General features: G+C 40.4%; 1 non-coding gene across 1 annotated transcript; it reads left to right on the top strand.

Moving 5' to 3' along the window:
- Positions 1-17,742: 17,742 nt before the first annotated feature.
- Positions 17,743-17,850, top strand: LOC148554753 (small nucleolar RNA R71). Its single transcript, XR_015886883.1, has one exon. It is a non-coding gene; the product is annotated as a small nucleolar RNA R71 (small nucleolar RNA).
- The last annotated feature ends 2,186 nt before the right edge of the window (positions 17,851-20,036 follow it).

Below are 20,036 nucleotides of genomic sequence, written 5' to 3'. Positions count from 1 at the left end.
GCTAAAGACTACCATATGGGAAAATGAGGGTGAGAGTACACTAGAGTACACTAGGGGTACATTAGGAATGGAGAAAAAGAGTTAGTTACGACACAATAGGATATAGGAGAAGGGGGGAATAGAGGAAGGAGAGAATCAGTTTGTTAGAGGTGGAGTCTGTTCCCTGGACTCGAAGGAAGGGAGTGCTACTGCTGTAATTTGCATTCATAATAATCAATTTTCTATCTCATACCTTCTTTTATTTTTCTAAGCTTTGCTACACTAAATCTGAATTTTGTGTTGTGAATTCCAATCATAACAATTTGGTGCTTTCGTTGAGAGGATTCAATGGAATCAGGAACTCCTATTTCACGGCTCGAGGATGTTTGCAAGCAAAATCGCTCCGAGATCGCTGCATTGCAACGCGGCCAGATTGAGACGATCGCTCAAATAGGGGTACCCAAGAGCGGCTCGGTTCCGTTGAGACCTCTGTCAAGAACATCGAGAAGATGTTGCGTGATTCGCTGAAGCTGAAACTACCCATTCCGGAGTATGGAACACCCAGCGACTTTTCCGCTGTTGTGGGAGATTGGCAGCAACCTCGCTGGCCAAAAGGGGTGAAAACAGAGCTACCCATGTTTGACGGAGAGGGGGTGGAAGACTGGACGTTTCGGGCTCGAGAATATTTCGAAGTATATGCCGTGCCAGAGGCGTGGAGGGTACGAATGCTCTCATTCCACATGACCGGTCCCGCTTATACATGGTATCGTTGATGCGTGAACAATTCCATTAATCACACTTGGGAGAGTTTCTTGGACGCGCTCTGTGTTCGGTTTGGCCGCAGCATCTTTCATGACCCCAAAGCAGCCTTGAAGGAGCTCAAACAAGTCACAACCGTGGTAGTTTACCAGCACCAGTTTGAAGAGCTCTCGAATCAAGTAACGGGGTTGAGTGAAGAATGGCTTACCTCATTATTTGTTGCTGGGTTACCTGAGGCATTGAAGTGTGAACTCATGCTGGCTAAACCTCGCACGTATGTCGAAGCTGTGGCGCTGGCCAAACTTCATGAACAAAAGTTTCAAGCCACCAACCTGAATTTGAGGCCACATGGGAGTAGAACCATGGGAAGCTCCCAACCCGCCCAACTGGGTGCAAATCGTACTCCACCTCCACGATCTCCCAGCTACATCCCATCAGCCACAGGGATGAGCACTGCATCAGAGAAGTCTTCAAACATGCTTCCATCAATTAACCAAACCCACAAACACCTTTCTACTGCTGAAATTAAACAAAGGAGGGATAAGGGGTTGTGTTATTACTGTGATGAAAAATACTCCAGGGGCCATAAATGCAAATCAACGTACTTGTTGTTAGTAGGGGGAGAGGAGTTAGAGGAGTTAACTCGAGAAAGACCAGATGAGGACAAGAGCTTCGATTTGGACATTAATTCGCCACAATCCAGTCCGGAGGAAGGAGTAATGGAGATCAGCTTCAACGCCATGGTGGGTGCGTATCATCCAGAGACTATTCGGATTGCCAGGACTTGTGATGGTCATCCAGTTATGGTGCTAGTTGATGGCAGCAGCACTCACAATTTCATGAAAGCAGCTACTGCCCAGAAACTGTGCTTACCTCTGACCCCAGTGCACCAGCTGAATGTGTATGTGGGTAATGGGGAGTGTATCGGTTGTGTATCCAAGTGCAGTGCGGTGCCATTGCATATGCAAGGGTATGGTTTTCGGTTGGAGACTTTCATACTGGACATTAAGGGTGCAGATGTTGTTCTAGGGGCGCAATGGCTTATGCAACTTGGTGATGTTACGATGAACTACATGCACTTGACCATGGAATTCAAAGTGGGTGAAATTACTATCAAGTTGCAGGGGGAGAGGTTGTTCCAGCCGGGGGCAGTAGGGAACCGAGTCCTCAACAAGATGGTGTCGGCAGATGTAATTGCCTCATTTTTGTATTTGCGTGTGGTTGAATCGATGCCTACAACAGAACTGAGTCCACAAGATGAAGAGGTGCAACTGTTACTAGATGAGTATCAAGAAGTATTCAAGGAGCCAGAGCAATTACCTCCACAAAGGGAAATTGAGCATCAAATTCACTTGCTGCCCGAAACCAATCCAGTGAATGTCCGGCCCTATCGGTACCCACATTTTCAAAAGGAGGAGATTGAGAAGCTGGTAGAGGAGATGATGCAGGCAGGGGTGATTAGGGAAAGTCACAGTGTTTTTTCCAGCCCGGTGTTGCTAGTACGGAAGAAGGATGGTAGTTGGCGGTTTTGTGTGGACTATCGCGCCCTCAATGCCATTACAATCAAAGATAAGTTTCCCATTCCTACTATTGATGAAATTTTAGATGAGCTATACGGTGCTGCCTATTTTTCCAAAATTGATTTACGCTCCGGTTATCATCAGATTCGAGTACGGGATGAGGACATTCACAAAACAGCATTTCGGACACACCTTGGACACTATGAATTCGTTGTGATGCCTTTCGGCCTTACCAATGCCCCTTCCACATTTCAAGCCACGATGAACAAAGTGTTCAAACCCCACCTTCGAAAGTTCATTGCGGTTTTCTTTGATGATATCCTGGTTTATAGCAGATCCAGGGAGGAACACCTTGTTCACCTCAGAATTGCTCTTAGTGTGTTGCAACAGCATCACTTTGTGGCCAAATTCTCCAAATGTGCTTTTTGTCAAGAACAAGTTGAGTATCTTGGGCATGTGGTTACCAAAGAGGGTGTCCAGGTAGATACCTCCAAGATTAAGGCAATAGTGGAATGGCCAAGGCCGACGACCTTAAAACAGCTTCGGGGGTTCCTTGGTCTAACCGGGTATTACCGCAGATTTGTGGCTAGTTATGCGCATCTTGCTGCCCCTCTTACTGAACTACTAAAACGCAACAACTTTCATTGGGATCAAGCTGCTGATGGTGCCTTTGAGCGTTTAAAGTTGGTTTTAACACAAACACCGGTCCTTGCCTTGCCCAATTTTAGTCTTCCCTTCACTGTAGAAACTGATGCCTCATCACAAGGAATTGGAGCGGTGTTGTCTCAACAAGGACACCCTATCGCATATTTCAGCAAGAAGCTCAATAGTAGATTGCGGGTGGCTTCGGCTTATGTGCGGGAACTCTATGCCATTACCCAAGCTGTCGCTAAATGGCGCCATTACTTGTTGGGGCGCCGATTCTACATCAAGACAGACCACCAAGGCTTGCGGAAGCTCATGAATCAGGTGGTGTTAACCCCGAATCAACAGTTTTATCTCACCAAGTTGTTGGGATATGACTTTGAGGTAGTATTTTGCTCTGGCAAGACTAATCATGCTGCTGATGCGGTATCGCAACAGGATGAGGATGTTGAGGTTACAAGCTTTCAAGCATTCTCAACGGTGCAATCATCGTTGTTACCCTCCCTCTTGCATGCCACCGCAGAGGATCAAGAGACCCAACTCCTTATTAGTCAATTCAAGGAGGGAACTCTGCCTCCTGATTTTCATTTTCAGGAAGGATTGTTGGTGTACAAAGGTAGAGTTTGGGTTCCTGATTTTGATGGTCTACGGTCTCAATTACTTAAAGAGTTCCACAATACACCCATGGCGGGTCACACCGGAGAGCTCAAGACGTTTAAAGCATTGGGCAGTGCTTTCTTTTGGCCTGGCCTGCGAAAGGATATTCACAAGTTTATTCAAGAATGTACAATTTGTCAATCCACAAAATATAGTGCTTCTAAACCACAGGGGCTACTCCACCCGTTACCTGTTCCGAGGGGACACTCCATGGATTTTATTGTGCAACTTCCAAAATCTTCAGGATATTCCGCAGTCATGGTGGTGGTGGTGGATCGTTTTAGTAAGACGGCACACTTTGAGGCCCTGCGTACTGGGTTTACAGCTTCTTCGGTGGCTAAGATTTTTATTGCTTCGGTGGTTAAACTTCATGGGTTTCCTTCAATCATAGTTTCAGATCGTGATACCTTATTTCTCAGCAGGTTCTGGCGTAGCTTATTCGAATTTAGTGGTACACAGCTGCACTATAGTACTGCCTATCATCCTCAAAGCGATGGGCAAACCGAAGTTACTAACCGCTCATTGGAACAATATCTTCGTGCCTTCACACATTCACGACCCCAACTCTGGGCCTCATTTTTACCTTGGGCGGAGTTTTGCTACAATAGCTCCTTCCACACGGCCATTCAGATGACCCCTCACGAGGCTCTACATGGATTTCCCATGAATTTACCCCCTGGCTACATTCCTGGATCTTCCCCAGTTCTAGAAGTAGATCAGTTTTTGCGCACAAGGGAGATTCTCAATGATGAACTGGGTTTTTACCTGCATCAGGCACGAATCCGCATGAAAAATCAAGCAAACAAGCACCGTTGTGATAGGGAGTTTAAGGAAGGAGACTGGATTTTGCTCAAATTAAAACCATACCGGCAAATATCCTTGTTCCATGGTGAACATCCGAAGCTGGGGCGGCGATTTTTTGGCCCATATCGGGTCCAGCGACGAGTAGGTAAGCTCGCATACCGGTTGGAGCTGCCCGCCGGTAGCACCATCCACCCGGTGTTCCATGTTTCAATGCTGAAGGAGTTTCACGGTGAGCCACCAACCACATCCCCTGTTCTGGCGACAGCGCCTGCTACCTTCCAACCGCTGCCTTCAGCAATTATTGCGAAACGCACGGTGATGAGAGAAGGCAAATCAATTGAACAAGTGTTGGTGGATTGGGAGGGAACACCCAGAGAAGAGACAACTTGGGTAGATAGAGAAGAGTTACAGAGGTTATTCTCAGATCTTGACCTTGAGGACAAGGTCATTGTCGGGGACGGGATAATTGTTGCAAGCACTGACCCGGATCCAGACCCAATTCAACAACCCAGTCCAAGTGAAGGTTCTGAAGTCTCAAATGAAGGAGTAATAGAAAAAGGCCCAATTAAAAGTGGAAGGGAGAGGAAGGCCCCTGTTTGGGCTAAGGACTACCATATGGGAAAATGAGGGTGAGAGTACACTAGGGGTACACTAGGGGTACATTAGGAATGGAGAAAAAGAGTTAGTTACGACACAATAGGATATAGGAGAAGGGGGGAATAGAGGAAGGAGAGAATCAGTTTGTTAGAGGTGGAGTCTGTTCCCTGGACTCGAAGGAAGGGAGTGCTACTGCTGTAATTTGCATTCATAATAATCAGTTCTCTATCTCATACCTTCTTTTATTTTTCTAAGCTTTGCTACACTAAATCTGAATTTTGTGTTGTGAATTCCAATCATAACACAATTGGATGTGTTCCTTTCTCCTTTATGATTTATCCAAGAAATTGTTGAATTATGGGCTTATAACCCATGTGTACCATTGGAGCAAGTTAGGAGATATTTAGGTTGATTTTTACAAGATTCACTGAAAAAAATAAAAGGAGGTCATGGGCAATGGTAGTATTGAGCTCGGGAAGACAGAAGATGTTGCCGTTGTAAAGGAGGTACTAGCACAATAGTGACACTACTATTTTCATACTGCAGGATATAGATTGCATGTCTGTGTATCCATTTGAAAATATGCCTACACTACATCTATGGCAAGGCACAACATTGCTCATTATAGAATAAACGATAACTTTAATGAGCTCCATCTTAATGAAAAATTGAAACCAAAAAATATTGCTGATCACACAATATTGTCCCATAGTGAGAATATAGATACTACCAAAGGTCTTCACATATTGCCCACTAAACACGGGAGCAGTACTTTATCAAATTAGCTACAAATTTTATTGAAATGGCATTTCAATTTATAATCTGTTAAGATAGTGATGATTTAATTGTTTCAGGTTCTTCAAATATTAAATCCAAGATGTAAAATAAATTGGTTAAGTATTTAAATTTTTGCTAAAAACTTACCAAAAGAATGTTTAACCTCCTCTTTTCTTGTCTCTTTAGAATTTATTTATTCTTCTCACGCAGCTGTATTTGTTTGCACCATGTTAATGCTGATGTCAAAATCTCCTCACTTAATTATTTCATATATTAACTTATGTCAGTGATTTAACTCTTATATTGGTCCTGTTCTTGTTCATTGAAAACAGGTGAGTGACAATGAAGATTGTATCAGCAGCACATTTGAAGAAACTTGTGATTTTATAGATTATGTTGAGCAGATTGGTCAGAGAGTTTTAATTTATTGTTTTGAGGGGAGAAGCAGAAGTGTTACTCTGGTTCTTGCTTACTTAATGCTCAGAAAGTAAGTAAAAGAGATTTGAAATTATGCAATCTTGTTAAATAGTTAAAATAGTTAAATATTTTTTAATTTTAATAGCTAATTATATACTATACTTCTTTTCAAAATATATGTCATTTTGAAACTTGGCACACTAACAAGGATTTTTTTATTTAAATAAATTAAATAAATATTTTAATCACTGAAATAAATAATTATAAAATTTTTATCAAAATCCTCCCCCTAGCCTTATCTCATTTACAGTGTAAACGAGATACGTGCAAGCTTATCTCGTTTACATTGTAAACGAGATATGTGGTAACTTAATGCATTTGCAGTGTAAACAAGATATAGTAAGATAAATTTTCAACTGCTATAAAAAGATGTGTAACCCTTGACATTCTTCACGTACATTTCATATCTTCTTTTTCCCTATTTTTCTTATAAAGAGTAGGCAAAAATGTCCAGTAATAACGGATATGTGGTTATCTGTGTGTACCCCAATTGTCGTATAAGAAACAGCGACAATGGAGTGATATTTGAGTGTGAGAATCTGTTACTATTGCACACTCAATGCGTAAGTTCGTTGTTCGAGTTGAAGAGTTTGATATTGAGCAATCTTGGGGGAACACAGAGAAGAGAGATTGGAAGGGTGGGGTATAAGTTACTAGCACCGTTAGGTAATGGAGTTTTCTGGTTTCGACTATTTCGATTCCAGGGCGATGAGCATGTGCGACTCATGTTTGACATCTATGGGAGAATTATGGCGGAACAAGTGATGGAGTTTTCCACTGAGGTTGGTGATGTTGGTGGGGATGGTTCTGTACACTCGACATTTGTACAGGATGACCCACCTCTCGTACCACCACCGATTCATGTTGTCAGTCCAGTAGAAGACATGGAGGTGGGTGAGGAAGACTATGACGAAGAGTACGTTGCGGATAGCAACGATAGTGATTCTTTTGAAGATGATGAGGAGGAGGAGTTTGTATCGAAGACGCCGGATGAGACAGCGGTGCACTATGTTTTGCCTCCCCCCCTCCCCAAGTGATTCCTGCGCTATCAGATGTACCAAGTAACTATCATACATTGGATCTGGACGCCATGCATGAGAAATCTCCATTTTCCAACACCGGAGAAGAGGATTACAACCTAGACGGTGGGGTAGAGTTTTGAGTCAGCCACAGATTCAAATGCTGAGATGCAGTAATGCAGGGTGTGAAGAACTACAGTATTCGCAGAAGTTTTGAGTACCAAGGGTTGAATCGGACCGATTAAATTACCATGTGCATTGCCATCAAGCTGCAAATGGATGTCCATGGAGTCTCCGTGTTGCCCTCCGATAGAACCTCGGATACTGGTGAGTTCAAGTTTAATAAAGGCGTATTTACTCATTTATGATTGCTATATATTGAGTAGTTTCCAACCATGGATGTTTTATTTCGTTAGGGAGGTCCGGAGGGTAGGTGGAGCGCATACTTGTTTAGCACCCACCATGTCTCAAGACTATCAACAATTGGACAGCAGCCTCATCTGCAAGGTCATCCTACCGTTGATACAGTCCAGCCCATCCGTCAGCATCACTGTCCTGCAAGGTGCAGTTTAGCAGAGCTATCACTTCAAACCCTCCTACAGAAAGATCTGGATGGCGAAGCAAAAGGAAATTGAGCAGATATACGAAGACTGGGAGGAGTCATACAACAAGGTGCCAAAGCTGCTGCAGGCACTGCAGAGTTGTTGTCCCGAAACTATTTGTGAGATAAAGGCCGTACCTTACTACGATGGACACCTTCTGGTCTGTGACAGTAGCATGTTTGACAAAGTGTTTTAGGTTTTCCCATCCTGTGTTGAGGCTTTCAAGTATTGCAAGCCATTTGTTTTTGTTGATGGAACACATTTGTATAACAGATACAGTAGAGTGTTGCTTATTGCAGTGGCACAAGACGGCAACAGCAATATCCTTCCTATTGCTTTTGCAATTGTGGAGTCCGAGAGTACTGAGTCATGATCATTCTTCCTGACTAATCTTAGATGACATGTCACCCCACAAGAAGGCATGTTAATGATATTTGATAGGTCACAGGCGATCAAGGCTACACTAAGGGCCGATGATAGTGGTTGGCAACCTCCTAGGGCATTCCACACTTATTGTATTAGACACATAGCCGCAAACTTCATGTCTCGTTTCAAGTCGAATGAGGGCAAGCGCTACCTTATAAACGCCGCTTATAGTCCAAGCAAGGCTGGGTACATGTGGTACATAGATGCCTTGAGAGGTTTGTCGCGAGAGATGGCAGACTGGGCTGGTCGTTTCAACAAAGAGATATGGCTACAACACTACTACAGCGGCTGCCGACTTGGTCATATGACAACAAATCTATCGGAGTGTATGAATGCAGGTCTCAAGGGTACACGGTGCTTGCCGATTTCTGCTATCGTGTGCATCACGTACGAGAGGTCACAGAAGTTGTTTGTGACGAAGGGCAGGGAGGCACTGTCACAACTGGCTGTTGGGAATCACTTCACCCAGAGGCTGATGGCAGCCATTGAGAAGAATAGAGAAGGCATCCCAAAAATGCGTGTTACTCATTATGATCGACGAGCTTCCGTGTTTGTTGTAGAGGAGTTAGAGTCGTTTGAGAGTTGGTCACAAGGTTCCTTCCGAGTTTGACTAGCAGCGGGTACGTGTGACTGTGGGCTCTTTCAGTCTCTCTACTACCCATGCCGATATGCTCTTGCCAGGTGTGCCGTCGCAAGCATTGAGTGGACTCCGTATGTTCATCCATTTTATGGGCAAGAAACTGTGTTCAAGGTGTACGAGATAGAGTTTTTACTAATACCCGACGAGTCCCTATGGCCAGAGTGGGCTCTGCTTCGTCCTAACCCACTCATGTGCAGGAAGGCTACTGGGAGACCTATCTCTATCAGGTTCAAAAATGACATGGATGAGGTCGAGCGACAAGAGAAGAGGTGTGGTTTGTTCAAGCAAGTCGGTCATACTAGGAAAGGTTGTCCTAACTAACCCACAAACAAAGCTTAGGGGTGATAGTCATTTACTAGGATCGGTGTTACCTAGTTGTTTCAAGTTATTCTAGTTATATTAAATGCTGATAAGTGTGATAGTGGTTTATGTAATATATATGTAATCATTAACGTGTTACTCATCATGAGCATCTTCTTATGAATGGATTATACATCTTTTGCATCGCACCATTAAAAGTTCTAACAGATTTTTTCATAATACCAAACGCCAAAAAAAAGTCACATAAACTGACTATACATTAATAAGTCATACAAGCATCACTTATACAATACATCATTCATAGTCTAGTACATCAAGTTAATAACAATATACTCTACATAATAAACTATAAGACATCATCGGTGGTGGGGATCCTGGTAGTGGAGCCGATGCCCAGTCCCACATGGGGGAGGTTGTGTCTGGTGCTGAGGTCGGTTAGGTCGAGGGTTTGCATGAGGGCTAGGTTGCGCAGAATGATTGTAACAACCCGTTTTTTGAGTACGCGAGATCTTTTTTGAAGGCACAGATTTCTCCGGAAGATCAGTAAAGGGAACACCTCTGCTGTATCATCAAGCATCTCAATCCTCATTGTCATTATGTCATCTTTAATCTAGAACCTCTTTTGAGGCAAGCTCGATAACGCAATCACAAAGAACCTAGTTTTTGAACCGTATCGGTTAGGAGTTTTGATTCTAGTTTTCGTAAATAGTCTCTGTTTGACGAACCAGACTCGATTCATGAGAGAAGAGAGATAATAGTATAATATTATCATTATATTAGTATTCGAAGATGCTTGAATGATAATTATAAGGTTAACTGGTCTGTTTTAGTTAAAAACAGAAAATCGGTTTAACCGGGTTCACAGTTTACTGGTGCAGCTTAGCACCAGCACTCTCTGATGACTTTAGCAATGCTAATTCCTCATCATACATGTTATATTCTCATGTTAAATATGTTACTAGTGTCATTTATGCTAGTAGCTCAGAAAAAAATTTTTAGAGATGTTTTTACGTGTGTTCCGATACATCTAGTTTTAGTAATTCTACACCTGAGATATTTTAATATTATTTTAATCCACCTCCAAGCCAACCAATCACAACTCATCTTACACCCCCAAGACACTCCAAGGCTGGTCATTTACTCCCTTTGGCCGAAATTGAAAGGAGATAAAAGAGAGAAAACTTCATGAACACTTAATCTTCAAAGCTTGATTTCTTCTGAACTAAAACTCAAATAAAAACTCCGATTACACCAAAATGATCCTCTCTTCTTCCTCTACATAATCATGTAACTTATCAAGGCTATAAATAAGGTTAGATGGCTGTTCCCTTCCCCTTTGAATTCGGTTTTCAAGAACACATGCATAAACATGTGTTTTCTTGATGTTCTTCCTTAGATCTCTTGCTTAGCTTGACTTGTGAGCCTAGAATCTTCAATTCTCAGCACGTCTAAGGTGAGGAATCCCTTCCTAACATGTTGATTAAGGTTTGGTCAGTTGAGGTTTTACGGATTCAAAGTTGTTCTTGATGTGTTTTAGGAGGAAAAAGTGCAAAAAGAACACCTAAAAGCATAACCGGATTTGAGGCAGCAAATCAAGGTAGGGTTTGGTAAAATTAATCTTGATTAATTGTGTTTGAGTTGTGTGATTATGATATGATTTGGTTATGCTTGAAATTGATTGTTTATATGAGTGATTCTTGTTGAAATTTTGGTGAAAATTTGATGATATTCAAGCTATGAATGCATGTTCTTGTGGCTGCTGGAAATTCGAACCCTAGGACTCAAATTGGGGTTGAATTTATGTTAAAATACAGTAGAAAATAAGGGGCTTTAGTGGCTGCAATTTTATTTTGAATTATGGTAAAATCGGTTGCTGAAAAGATTGAAAAACGGGTGAAAACAGAGAAAGAATCTGAAGAATTTATGAAGAACACGGAGAACACTTTGAGTGTGGTGAAGAACATTGAAGAACACCTTTTAGATCTTAAAAAGGGCAAGGTTGTAATTATTTTGGTGTTTGAGGGGTGGTGCACGAAATTGTGATCTCAACGGCGCCAAAAACTTGGTACACACGTTCATAATCTCAATTCTTTTTCACAACTTCGCAAAACTAACCAGCAAGTGCACTGGGTCGTCCACGTAATAAACCTTACGTGAGTAAGGGTCGATCCCACGGAGATTGTCGGCTTGAAGCAAGCTATGGTCGTCTTGTAAATCTCAGTCAGGCAGATTCAAATGGTTATGAGGTTTTGATAATTAAAAGATAAATAAAATATAAAATAAGATAGAAATACTTATGTAATTCATTGGTGAGAATTTCAGATAAGCGTATGGAGATGCTTTGCTCCTTCTGAATCTCTGCTTTCCTAATGCCTTCATTCAATCATTCATACTCCTTTCCATGGCAAGCTGTATGTTGGGGGATCACCGTTGTCAATGGCTACCGTCCGTCCTCTCAGTGAAAATGGTCCAAATGCGCTGTTACCGCACGGCTAATCATCTGTCAGTTCTCACTCATGTTGGAATAGGATCCATTGATCCTTTTGCGTCTGTCACTACGCCCAACACTCGTGAGTTTGAAGCTCGTCACAGTCATCCCATCCCAGATCCTACTCGGAATACCACAGACAAGGTTTAGACTTTCCGGATCTCAAGAATGGCCGCCAGTTGATTCTAGCTTATACCACGAAGACTCTGATCGTGAACCAGGAGGCTAAGAGATATGCATTCAAGCTTGTTTTCATGTAGAACGGAAGTGGTTGTCAGGCACACGTTCATAGGTGAGAATGGTAATGAGTGTCACATAATCATCACATTCATCATGTTCTTGTGTGCGAATGAATATCTTAGAATAAGAATAAGCTTGAGTTGAATAGAAGAACAATAGTACTTTGTATTAATTCATGAGGAACAGCAGAGCTCCACACCTTAATCTATGAGGTGTAGAAACTCCACCATTGAAAATACATAAGTGATGAAGGTCTAGGCATGGCCGTGAGGCCAGCCTCCAAACGTGTACAATGATCTCAGTTTCGAAATATGAAAACTGGATACAAAATAAATCTCTAAAAGTAGTTTTTATAATAAACTAGTAACTAGGGTTTACAGAAAATGAGTAACTAAGTGCAGATAGTGCAGAAAATCCACTTCCGGGGCCCACTTGGTGTGTGCTTGGGTTGAGCATTGAAGCTTTCAAGTGTAGAGACTCTTTTTGGAGTTAAACGCCAGCTTTGGTGCCAGTTTGGGTGTTTAACTCCATCTTGTAACTCAGTTCTGGCGTTTAACGCCAGAATAGGGCAGGAAGTTGGCGTTTAAACGCCAATTTGCATCGTCAAAACTCGGGCAAAGTATGGACTATTATATATTGCTGGAAAACCATGGATGTCTAATTTCCAACGCAATTGAGAGCGTGCCAATTGGGTTTTTTTAGCTCCAGAAAATCCATTTTGAGTGCAGGGAGGTCAGAATCCAACAGCATCTGCAGTCCTTTTTCAGCCTCTGAATCAGATTTTTGCTCAGGTCCCTCAATTTCAGCCAGAAAATACCTGAAATCACAGAAAAATACACAAAATCATAGTAAAGTCCAGAAATGTGATTTTTATTTAAAAACTAATAAAAATATACTAAAAAGTAGCTAAATCATACTAAAAATTACCTAAAAACAATGCCAAAAAGCGTATAAGTTATCCGCTCATCACAACACCAAACTTAAATTGTTGCTTGTCCCCAAGCAACTAAAAATCAAATAGGATGAAAATAAGATAATATACTATAAATTTCAAAATATTAATGAAACTTAGCTCCAATTAGATGAGCGGGACTAGTAGCTTTTTGCCTCTGAACAGTTTTGGCATCTCACCTTATCCTTTGAAGTTCAGAATAATTGGCATCTATAGGAACTCAGAATTTAGATAGTGTTATTGATTCTCCTAGTTTAGTATGTTGATTCTTGAACACAGCTACTTTATGAGTCTTGGCCGTGACCCTAAGCACTTTGTTTTTCAGTATTACCACCAGATACGTAAATGTCACAGACACATAACTGGGTGAACCTTTTCAGATTGTGACTCAGCTTTGCTAGAGTCCCCAATTAGAGGTGTCCAGAGCTCTTAAGCACACTCTTTTTGCTTTGGACCACGACTTTAACCGCTCAGTCTCAAGTTTTTCACTTGACACCTTCACGCCACAAGCACATGGTTAGGGACAGCTTGGTTTAGCCGCTTAGGCCAGGATTTTATTCCTGTGGGTCCTCCTATCCATTAATGCTTAAAGTCTTGGATCCTTTTTACCCTTGCCTTTTGGTTTAAAGGGTTACTGGCTTTTTGCTCTTGCCTTTTGGTTTAAAGAGCTCTTGGCTTTTTCTGCTTGCTTTTTCTTTTTCTTTCTTTTTTTTATTTTCGCCATTTTTTTTCTCATATATTTTTTTTCGCAAGCCTTGCTTTTTCACTGCTTTTTCTTGCTTCAATAATCAATTTTATGATTTTTCAGATTATCAATAACATTTCTCCTTTTTCATTATTCTTTCAAGATCCAACAATTTTAACATTCATAAACAACAAATTCAAAAATATGCACTGTTCAAGCATTCATTCAGAAAACAAAAAGTATTGTCACCACATCAAAATAATTAAACTAATTTCAAGGATGAATTCGAAATCATGTACTTCTTGTTCTTTTATGATTAAAAACATTTTTCATTTAAGAAAGGTGATAGATTCATAGGTCATTCATAGCTTTAAGACATAGACACTAGACACTAATGATCATGTAATAAAGACACAAACATAAATAAACATAAAGCATAGAGAATGAAAATAGGAAAAAAATAAATAAACAAGGAGATTAAGGAATGGGTCCACCTTGGTGATGGTGGCGTCTTCTTCCTCTTGAAGAACCAATGGTGCTCTTGAGCTCCTCTATGTCTCTTCCTTGCCTTTGTTGCTCCTCCCTCATGGCTCTTTGGTCTTCTCTAATTTTATGGAGGATGATGGAATGCTCTTAGTGCTCCACCCTTAATTGTCCCATGTTGGAGCTTAATTCTCCTAAGGAGGTGTTGATTTGCTCCCAATAGTTTTGTGGAGGGAAGTGCATCCCTTGAAGCATCTCAGGGATTTCATGATGAGGAGCTTCCTCATGCTCTTGTTGAGGTCCATGAGTGGGCTCTCTTGTTTGCTCCATCCTCTTTTTAGTGATGGGCTTGTCCTTTTCAATGAGGATGTCTCCCTCTATGACAATCCCAGTCGAATTGCAGAGGTGACAAATGAAGTGAGGAAAGGCTAACCTTGCCAAAGTGAATGACTTGTCAGCCACCTTGTAGAGTTCTTGAGGTATAATCTCACGAACTTCCACTTCCTCCCCAATCATGATACTATGGATCATGATGGCCCGGTCTATAGTAACTTCAGACCGGTTGCTAGTGGGAATGATTGAGCGTTGGATGAACTCCAACCATCCTCTAGCCATAGGCTTAAGGTCATGCCTTCTCAATTGAACTGGCTTGCCTCTTGAGTCAATTTTCCATTGAGCTCCTTCCACACATATGTCCATGAGGACTTGGTCCAACCCTTAATCAAAGTTGACCCTTTTAGTGTAGGGGCGTGCATTTTCTTGCATCATTGGCAAGTTGAACGCCAACCTTACATTTTCCAGACTGAAATCTAAGTATTTCTCCCGAACCATTGTAAGCCAATTCTTTGGATTCGGGTTCATACTTTGATCATAGTTCCTAGTGATCCATGCGTTTGCATAAAACTCTTGAACCATTAAGATCCTGACTTGTTGAATAGGATTGGAGAGAACTTCCCATCCTCTTCTTCTAATCTCATGTCGAATCTCCGAATACTCATTCCTTTTGAGCTTGAAAGGGACCTCAGAGATCACCTTCTTCTTGGCCACAACTTCATAGAAATGGTCTTGATGGACCTTTGAGATGAATCTTTCCATCTTCCATGACTCAGAGGTGGAAGCTTTTGCCTTCCCTTTCCTCTTTCTAGAGGTTTCTCCGGCCTTAGGTGCCATAAATGGTTATGGAAAAACAAAAAGCAATGCTTTTACCACACCAAACTTAAAAGGTTTGCTCGTCCTCGAGTAAAGAAGAAATAATGAAGGAGAAGAAGAAGAAAATGGAGGAGATGGAGGGAGAGGGTGAATTCGGCCAAAGGGGTATAAGGTGTTTGTGATGTGTGAAATTGAAAGAGGGATGAGGGGTATATATAGGAGTGGGGGGGTTAGGTTCGTGTATTTGGGGTTGGGTTTGGGAGGGAAATAGGGTTTTGAATTTGAAGGTAGATGGGGTTTTGGGGAAGAGTGAATGAGGTGATTGGTGAAGGGTATTTGGGGAAGAGTGTTATGAAAAGGTGTGGAGAAGAGAGAAGAAGAGGTGGGGTAGGTGGGGATCCTGTGGGGTCCACAGATCCTGAGGGGTCAAGGACTTATCATCCCTGCTCCATTTAGGCGTGCAAAACGCCCTTATAGTGCAATTCTGGCATTAAACGCCAGGTTGCTGCTTGTTTCTGGCATTTAACGCCAACTTTTCTCCCTTTCTTGGTGTTTAATACCAACTTGGTACCTGTTTCTGGCGTTAAATGCCCAGAATGGTGCCAGATTGGGCGTTTAACGCCCAGAATGGTGCCAGATTGGGCGTTTAACGCCCATTCTGCTACTCTTACTGGCGTTTAAACGCCAGTAAGCTCTTCCTCCAGGGTGAGCTATTTTTAATGCTGTTTTTCATTCTATTTTTTATTTTTCAGTTGTTTTTGTGACTTCACATGATCATCAACCTAAAGAAAACATAAAATAACAATGGAAAATAAATAGATATAATTAAATAACATTGGGTTGCCTCCCAATAAGCGCTTCTTTAATGTCAATAGCTTGACAATGAGCTCTCACGGAGCCTCACAGATAATCAGAGCAGGGTTGGGCCTCCCAACACCAAACTTAGAGTTTGAATGTGGGGGCTTTATTTGACTCTGTATTGAGAGAAGCTTTTCATGCTTCCTCTCCATGGTTACAGAAGGAGAACCTTGAGTCTTGAATACAAGGTAGTCCTCATTCAACTGAAGGACCAACTCTCCTCTGTCAACATCAATCATAGCTTTTGCTGTGGCTAGGAAGGGTCTGCCAAGGATGATGGATTCATCCTCATCCTTTCCAGTGTCTAGGATTATGAAATCAGCAGGGATGTAAAGGCCTTCAACCTTCACTAGCACGTCCTTTACTAGTTCATAAGCCTGTTTCATTGATTTGTCTGCCATCTCTAGTAAGATTCTTACAGCTTGTACCTCAAAGATTCCCAGTTTCTCTATTACAGAGAGTGGCATGAGGTTTATCCCAGACCCCAGGTCACACAGAGCCTTTTCAAAGGTTATGGTGCCTATGGTACAAGGTATGAAGAATTTTCAGGGGTCCAGTTTCTTATGAGGTAATGTCTGCCTCATTAATGCATTCAGTTCATTGGTGAACAAGGGGGGTTCATCCTCCCAAGTCTCAGTACCAATTAACTTGGCATTCAGCTTCATGATTGCTCCTAGATATTTAGCAACTTGCTCTTCAGTGATGTCTTCATCCTCTTCAGAAAAAGAATATTCATCAGAGCTCATGAATGGCAGAAGGACGTTCAATGGAATCTCTATGGTCTCTGTATAAGCCTCAGATTCCTTTGGTTCCTCAAAGGGAAACTCTTTTCTATCCAGAGGACGTCCCATGAGGCTTTTCTCATTGGGACTCACGTCCTTCTCACTCTCTCCAGGTTCAGCCATGTTGGTCATGGTTATGGCCTTGCACTCTCTCTTGAGATTTTCTTCTGTATTGCTTGGGAGAGTACTGGGAGGAGTTTCAGTAATCTTCTTACTCAGCTGACCCACCTGTGTCTCCAAATTTTTAAGGGAGGACCTTGTTTCATTCATGAAATTTAGTGTGATCTTGGATAGATCAGAGACTATGGTTGCCAGGCCAAAATGGCTCTATTCAGAATTCGCTGTCTGTTGCTGAGAAGATGGTGGAAAAGGCTTGCTATTGCTAAACCTATTTCTTCCACCATTATTGTTGAAGCCTTATTGAGGCTTCAGTTGGTCCTTCCATGAGAAATTTGGATGATTTCTCCATGAAGGATTATAGGTGTTTCCATAAGGTTCTCCCATGTAATTCACCTCTGCCATTACAGGGTTCTCAGGATCATAAGCTTCTTTAGAAGATGCTTCTTTAGTACTGTTGGATGCAGCTTGCAATCCATTCAGACTTTGAGAAATCATATTGACTTGCTGAGTTAATATTTTGTTCTGAGCCAATATGGCATTCAGAGTATCAATTTCAAGAACTCCCTTCTTCTGAGGCGTCCCATTGTTCACAGGACTCCTCTCAGAGGTGTACATAAACTAGTTATTTGCAACCATTTCAATGAGTTCCTGAGCTTTTGCAGGGGTTTTTAGATGAAGAGATCCTCCTGCAGAATGGTCCAATGACATTTTTGATAACTCAGACAGACCATCATAGAATATACATATGATGCTCCATTCTGGAAGCATGTCAGTAGGACACCTTTTGATCAATTGCTTATATCTTTCCCAAGCTTCATAAAGGGACTCACCTTCCTTCTGTTTGAAGGTTTGGATTTCCATTCTAAGCTTGCTCATCTTTTGAGGTGGAAAGAATTTGGCCAGAAAAGAACTGACCAGCTTTTCCCAAGAGTTCAGGCTTTCCTTAGGTTGTGAATCCAACCATGTTCTAGCTCTGTCTCTTATAGCAAAAGGGAAAAGCATAAGCCTATAGACCTTGGGATCAACTCCATTGGTTTTGACAGTGTCACAGATTTGCAAGAATTCAGCTAAGAACTGATGAGGATCTTCTAATGGAAGTCCATGAAACTTGCAATTCTGCTGCATCAGAGAAACTAATTGAGGCTTAAGCTCAAAGTTGTTTGTTCCAATGGCAGGAATTGAGATGCTTCTTCCACATAAGTCAGAAGAAGGTGCAATGAAGTCACCAACCATATTTTTCGAAAAGTCCACATAAGTCAGAAGAAGGTTCGGCCATGTCTCCTTCTTTTTCGAAAATTTCTGTCAGGTCCTCTCCAGAGGATTGTGCTTTAGCTTCTCTTAGTTTCCTCTTAAGAGTCCTTTCAGGTTTAGGATCAGCTTCAATAAGAATGTCTTTGTCCCTGTTCCTGCTCATATGAAAAAGAAGAGAACAAAAAAGAAGAGGAATCTTCTATGTCACAGTATAGAGATTCCTTTACGTGAGTAGAAGAAGGGAAGAATAGAAGAAGGAAAAGAGAAAAATTCGAACACAGTAAAGAAGAGGGGGTTCGAATTTTGAGTGGAAGAGGAATATTAGTAGATAAATAAATAAATAGAGAGATGAGAGAGGGAGATTGAATTCGAATTAAAATAAAAGGAAAATATTTTTTGTTTTTATTTTAATTATTGGTTAGTATTCGAAAATTAGAGAGAAAAAAGTAGTTAGGTGGGTTTGAAAAAGATATGATTGAAATAGAAAACTTTTAGAATCAAACAAAAAATCAAGTAGTTAATTTGGAAAGGTTTGAAAATCAAATTTGAAAAGATAAAAAAAAAAGTTAGAAAAGATTTTGAAAAAGATATGATTGAAACTTATTTTGAAAAAGTTTTAAAAACGGAAATAAAAAAATTGATTTTGAAAATCAATTTTGAAAGGATAAGAAGTTAGAAAAGATTTTGAAAATTGATTTTTAAAAAAGATATGATTGAAAATCATTTTGAAAAAGATTTGAAAAAAGAAATTTAAAAAGATTTGATTTTTGAAATTAAAGTTAATTACTTGACTAATAAGAAACAAAAAGATATGATTTTAAAATTTAAAGATTGAACCTTTCTTACTAGGCAAGTAATAACTTAGAATTTTGAATCAATCACATTAATTATTACCATTAGTTTCAAAAATATGAAATAAAAATAAGAAAAAGATTTTGAAAATCAATTTTTAAAATTTTCGAAAAAAAATTGAAAGAAAAATGAAAAAAAATTTGATTTTTGAAAAGGTTTTGAAAAGATAGGATTTTTAAATTGAAAATTTGACTTGACTCATAAGAAACAACTAAGTTTTTTTAAAAATTTTTGACTAAGTCAACTCAAATATTCGAAATTTATGAGAAGAATAAGGGAAATATATTTTTTTTATTTTTGAATTTTCAATGAAGAAAGAGAAAAACAACAAAATGACTCAAAACATGAAAATTATGAATCAAAACAAGAAAAATATGCAAGAACACTTTGAATGTCAAGATGAACATCAAGAACATGTTTTTGAAAATTTTTAAGAAAAGAAAACACATGCAAGACACCAAACTTAGAAATTTTCAATGTTTAGACACTAACAAATTGAAAATGCATATGAAAAATAAGAAAAAACACAAAACATGAAAATGCAAAGATCAAATAAAGAAGATCATCAAGAACAACTTGAAGATCATGAAGAACACCATGCATGAGTTTTCGAAAATTTTAAGGAAAGTTAAAAAGATGCAATTGACACCAAACTTACAATTTGACACTAGGCTCAAACAGGAAACATAAAATTTTTTGTTTTTATGATTTTATTAATTTTTTTGTATTTTTCAAAAATTAATTTTGAAAAAGAAAATAAGGAAATTCAAAATTTTTAATGAGAATTCCAGGAATCATGCAATGTTAGTTTAAAGCTCCAGTCCAGGAATTAGACATGGCTTACTAGCCAGCCAAGCTTTCAGTGAAAGCTCTGGTCCAAAACACTAGACATGGCCAATGGCCAGCCAAGCTTCAGCAGAACATTATATACAACAGCTAAATTGATGAGAAAG

Source organism: Arachis ipaensis, chromosome B6, assembly GCF_059453495.1.
Source record: "Arachis ipaensis isolate K30076 ecotype BB chromosome B6, ASM5945349v1, whole genome shotgun sequence".
NCBI classification, from domain to species: domain Eukaryota; kingdom Viridiplantae; phylum Streptophyta; class Magnoliopsida; order Fabales; family Fabaceae; genus Arachis; species Arachis ipaensis.
Note: the sequence above shows the minus strand (reverse complement) of the source record. Positions and strands in the feature narration are given on the sequence as shown.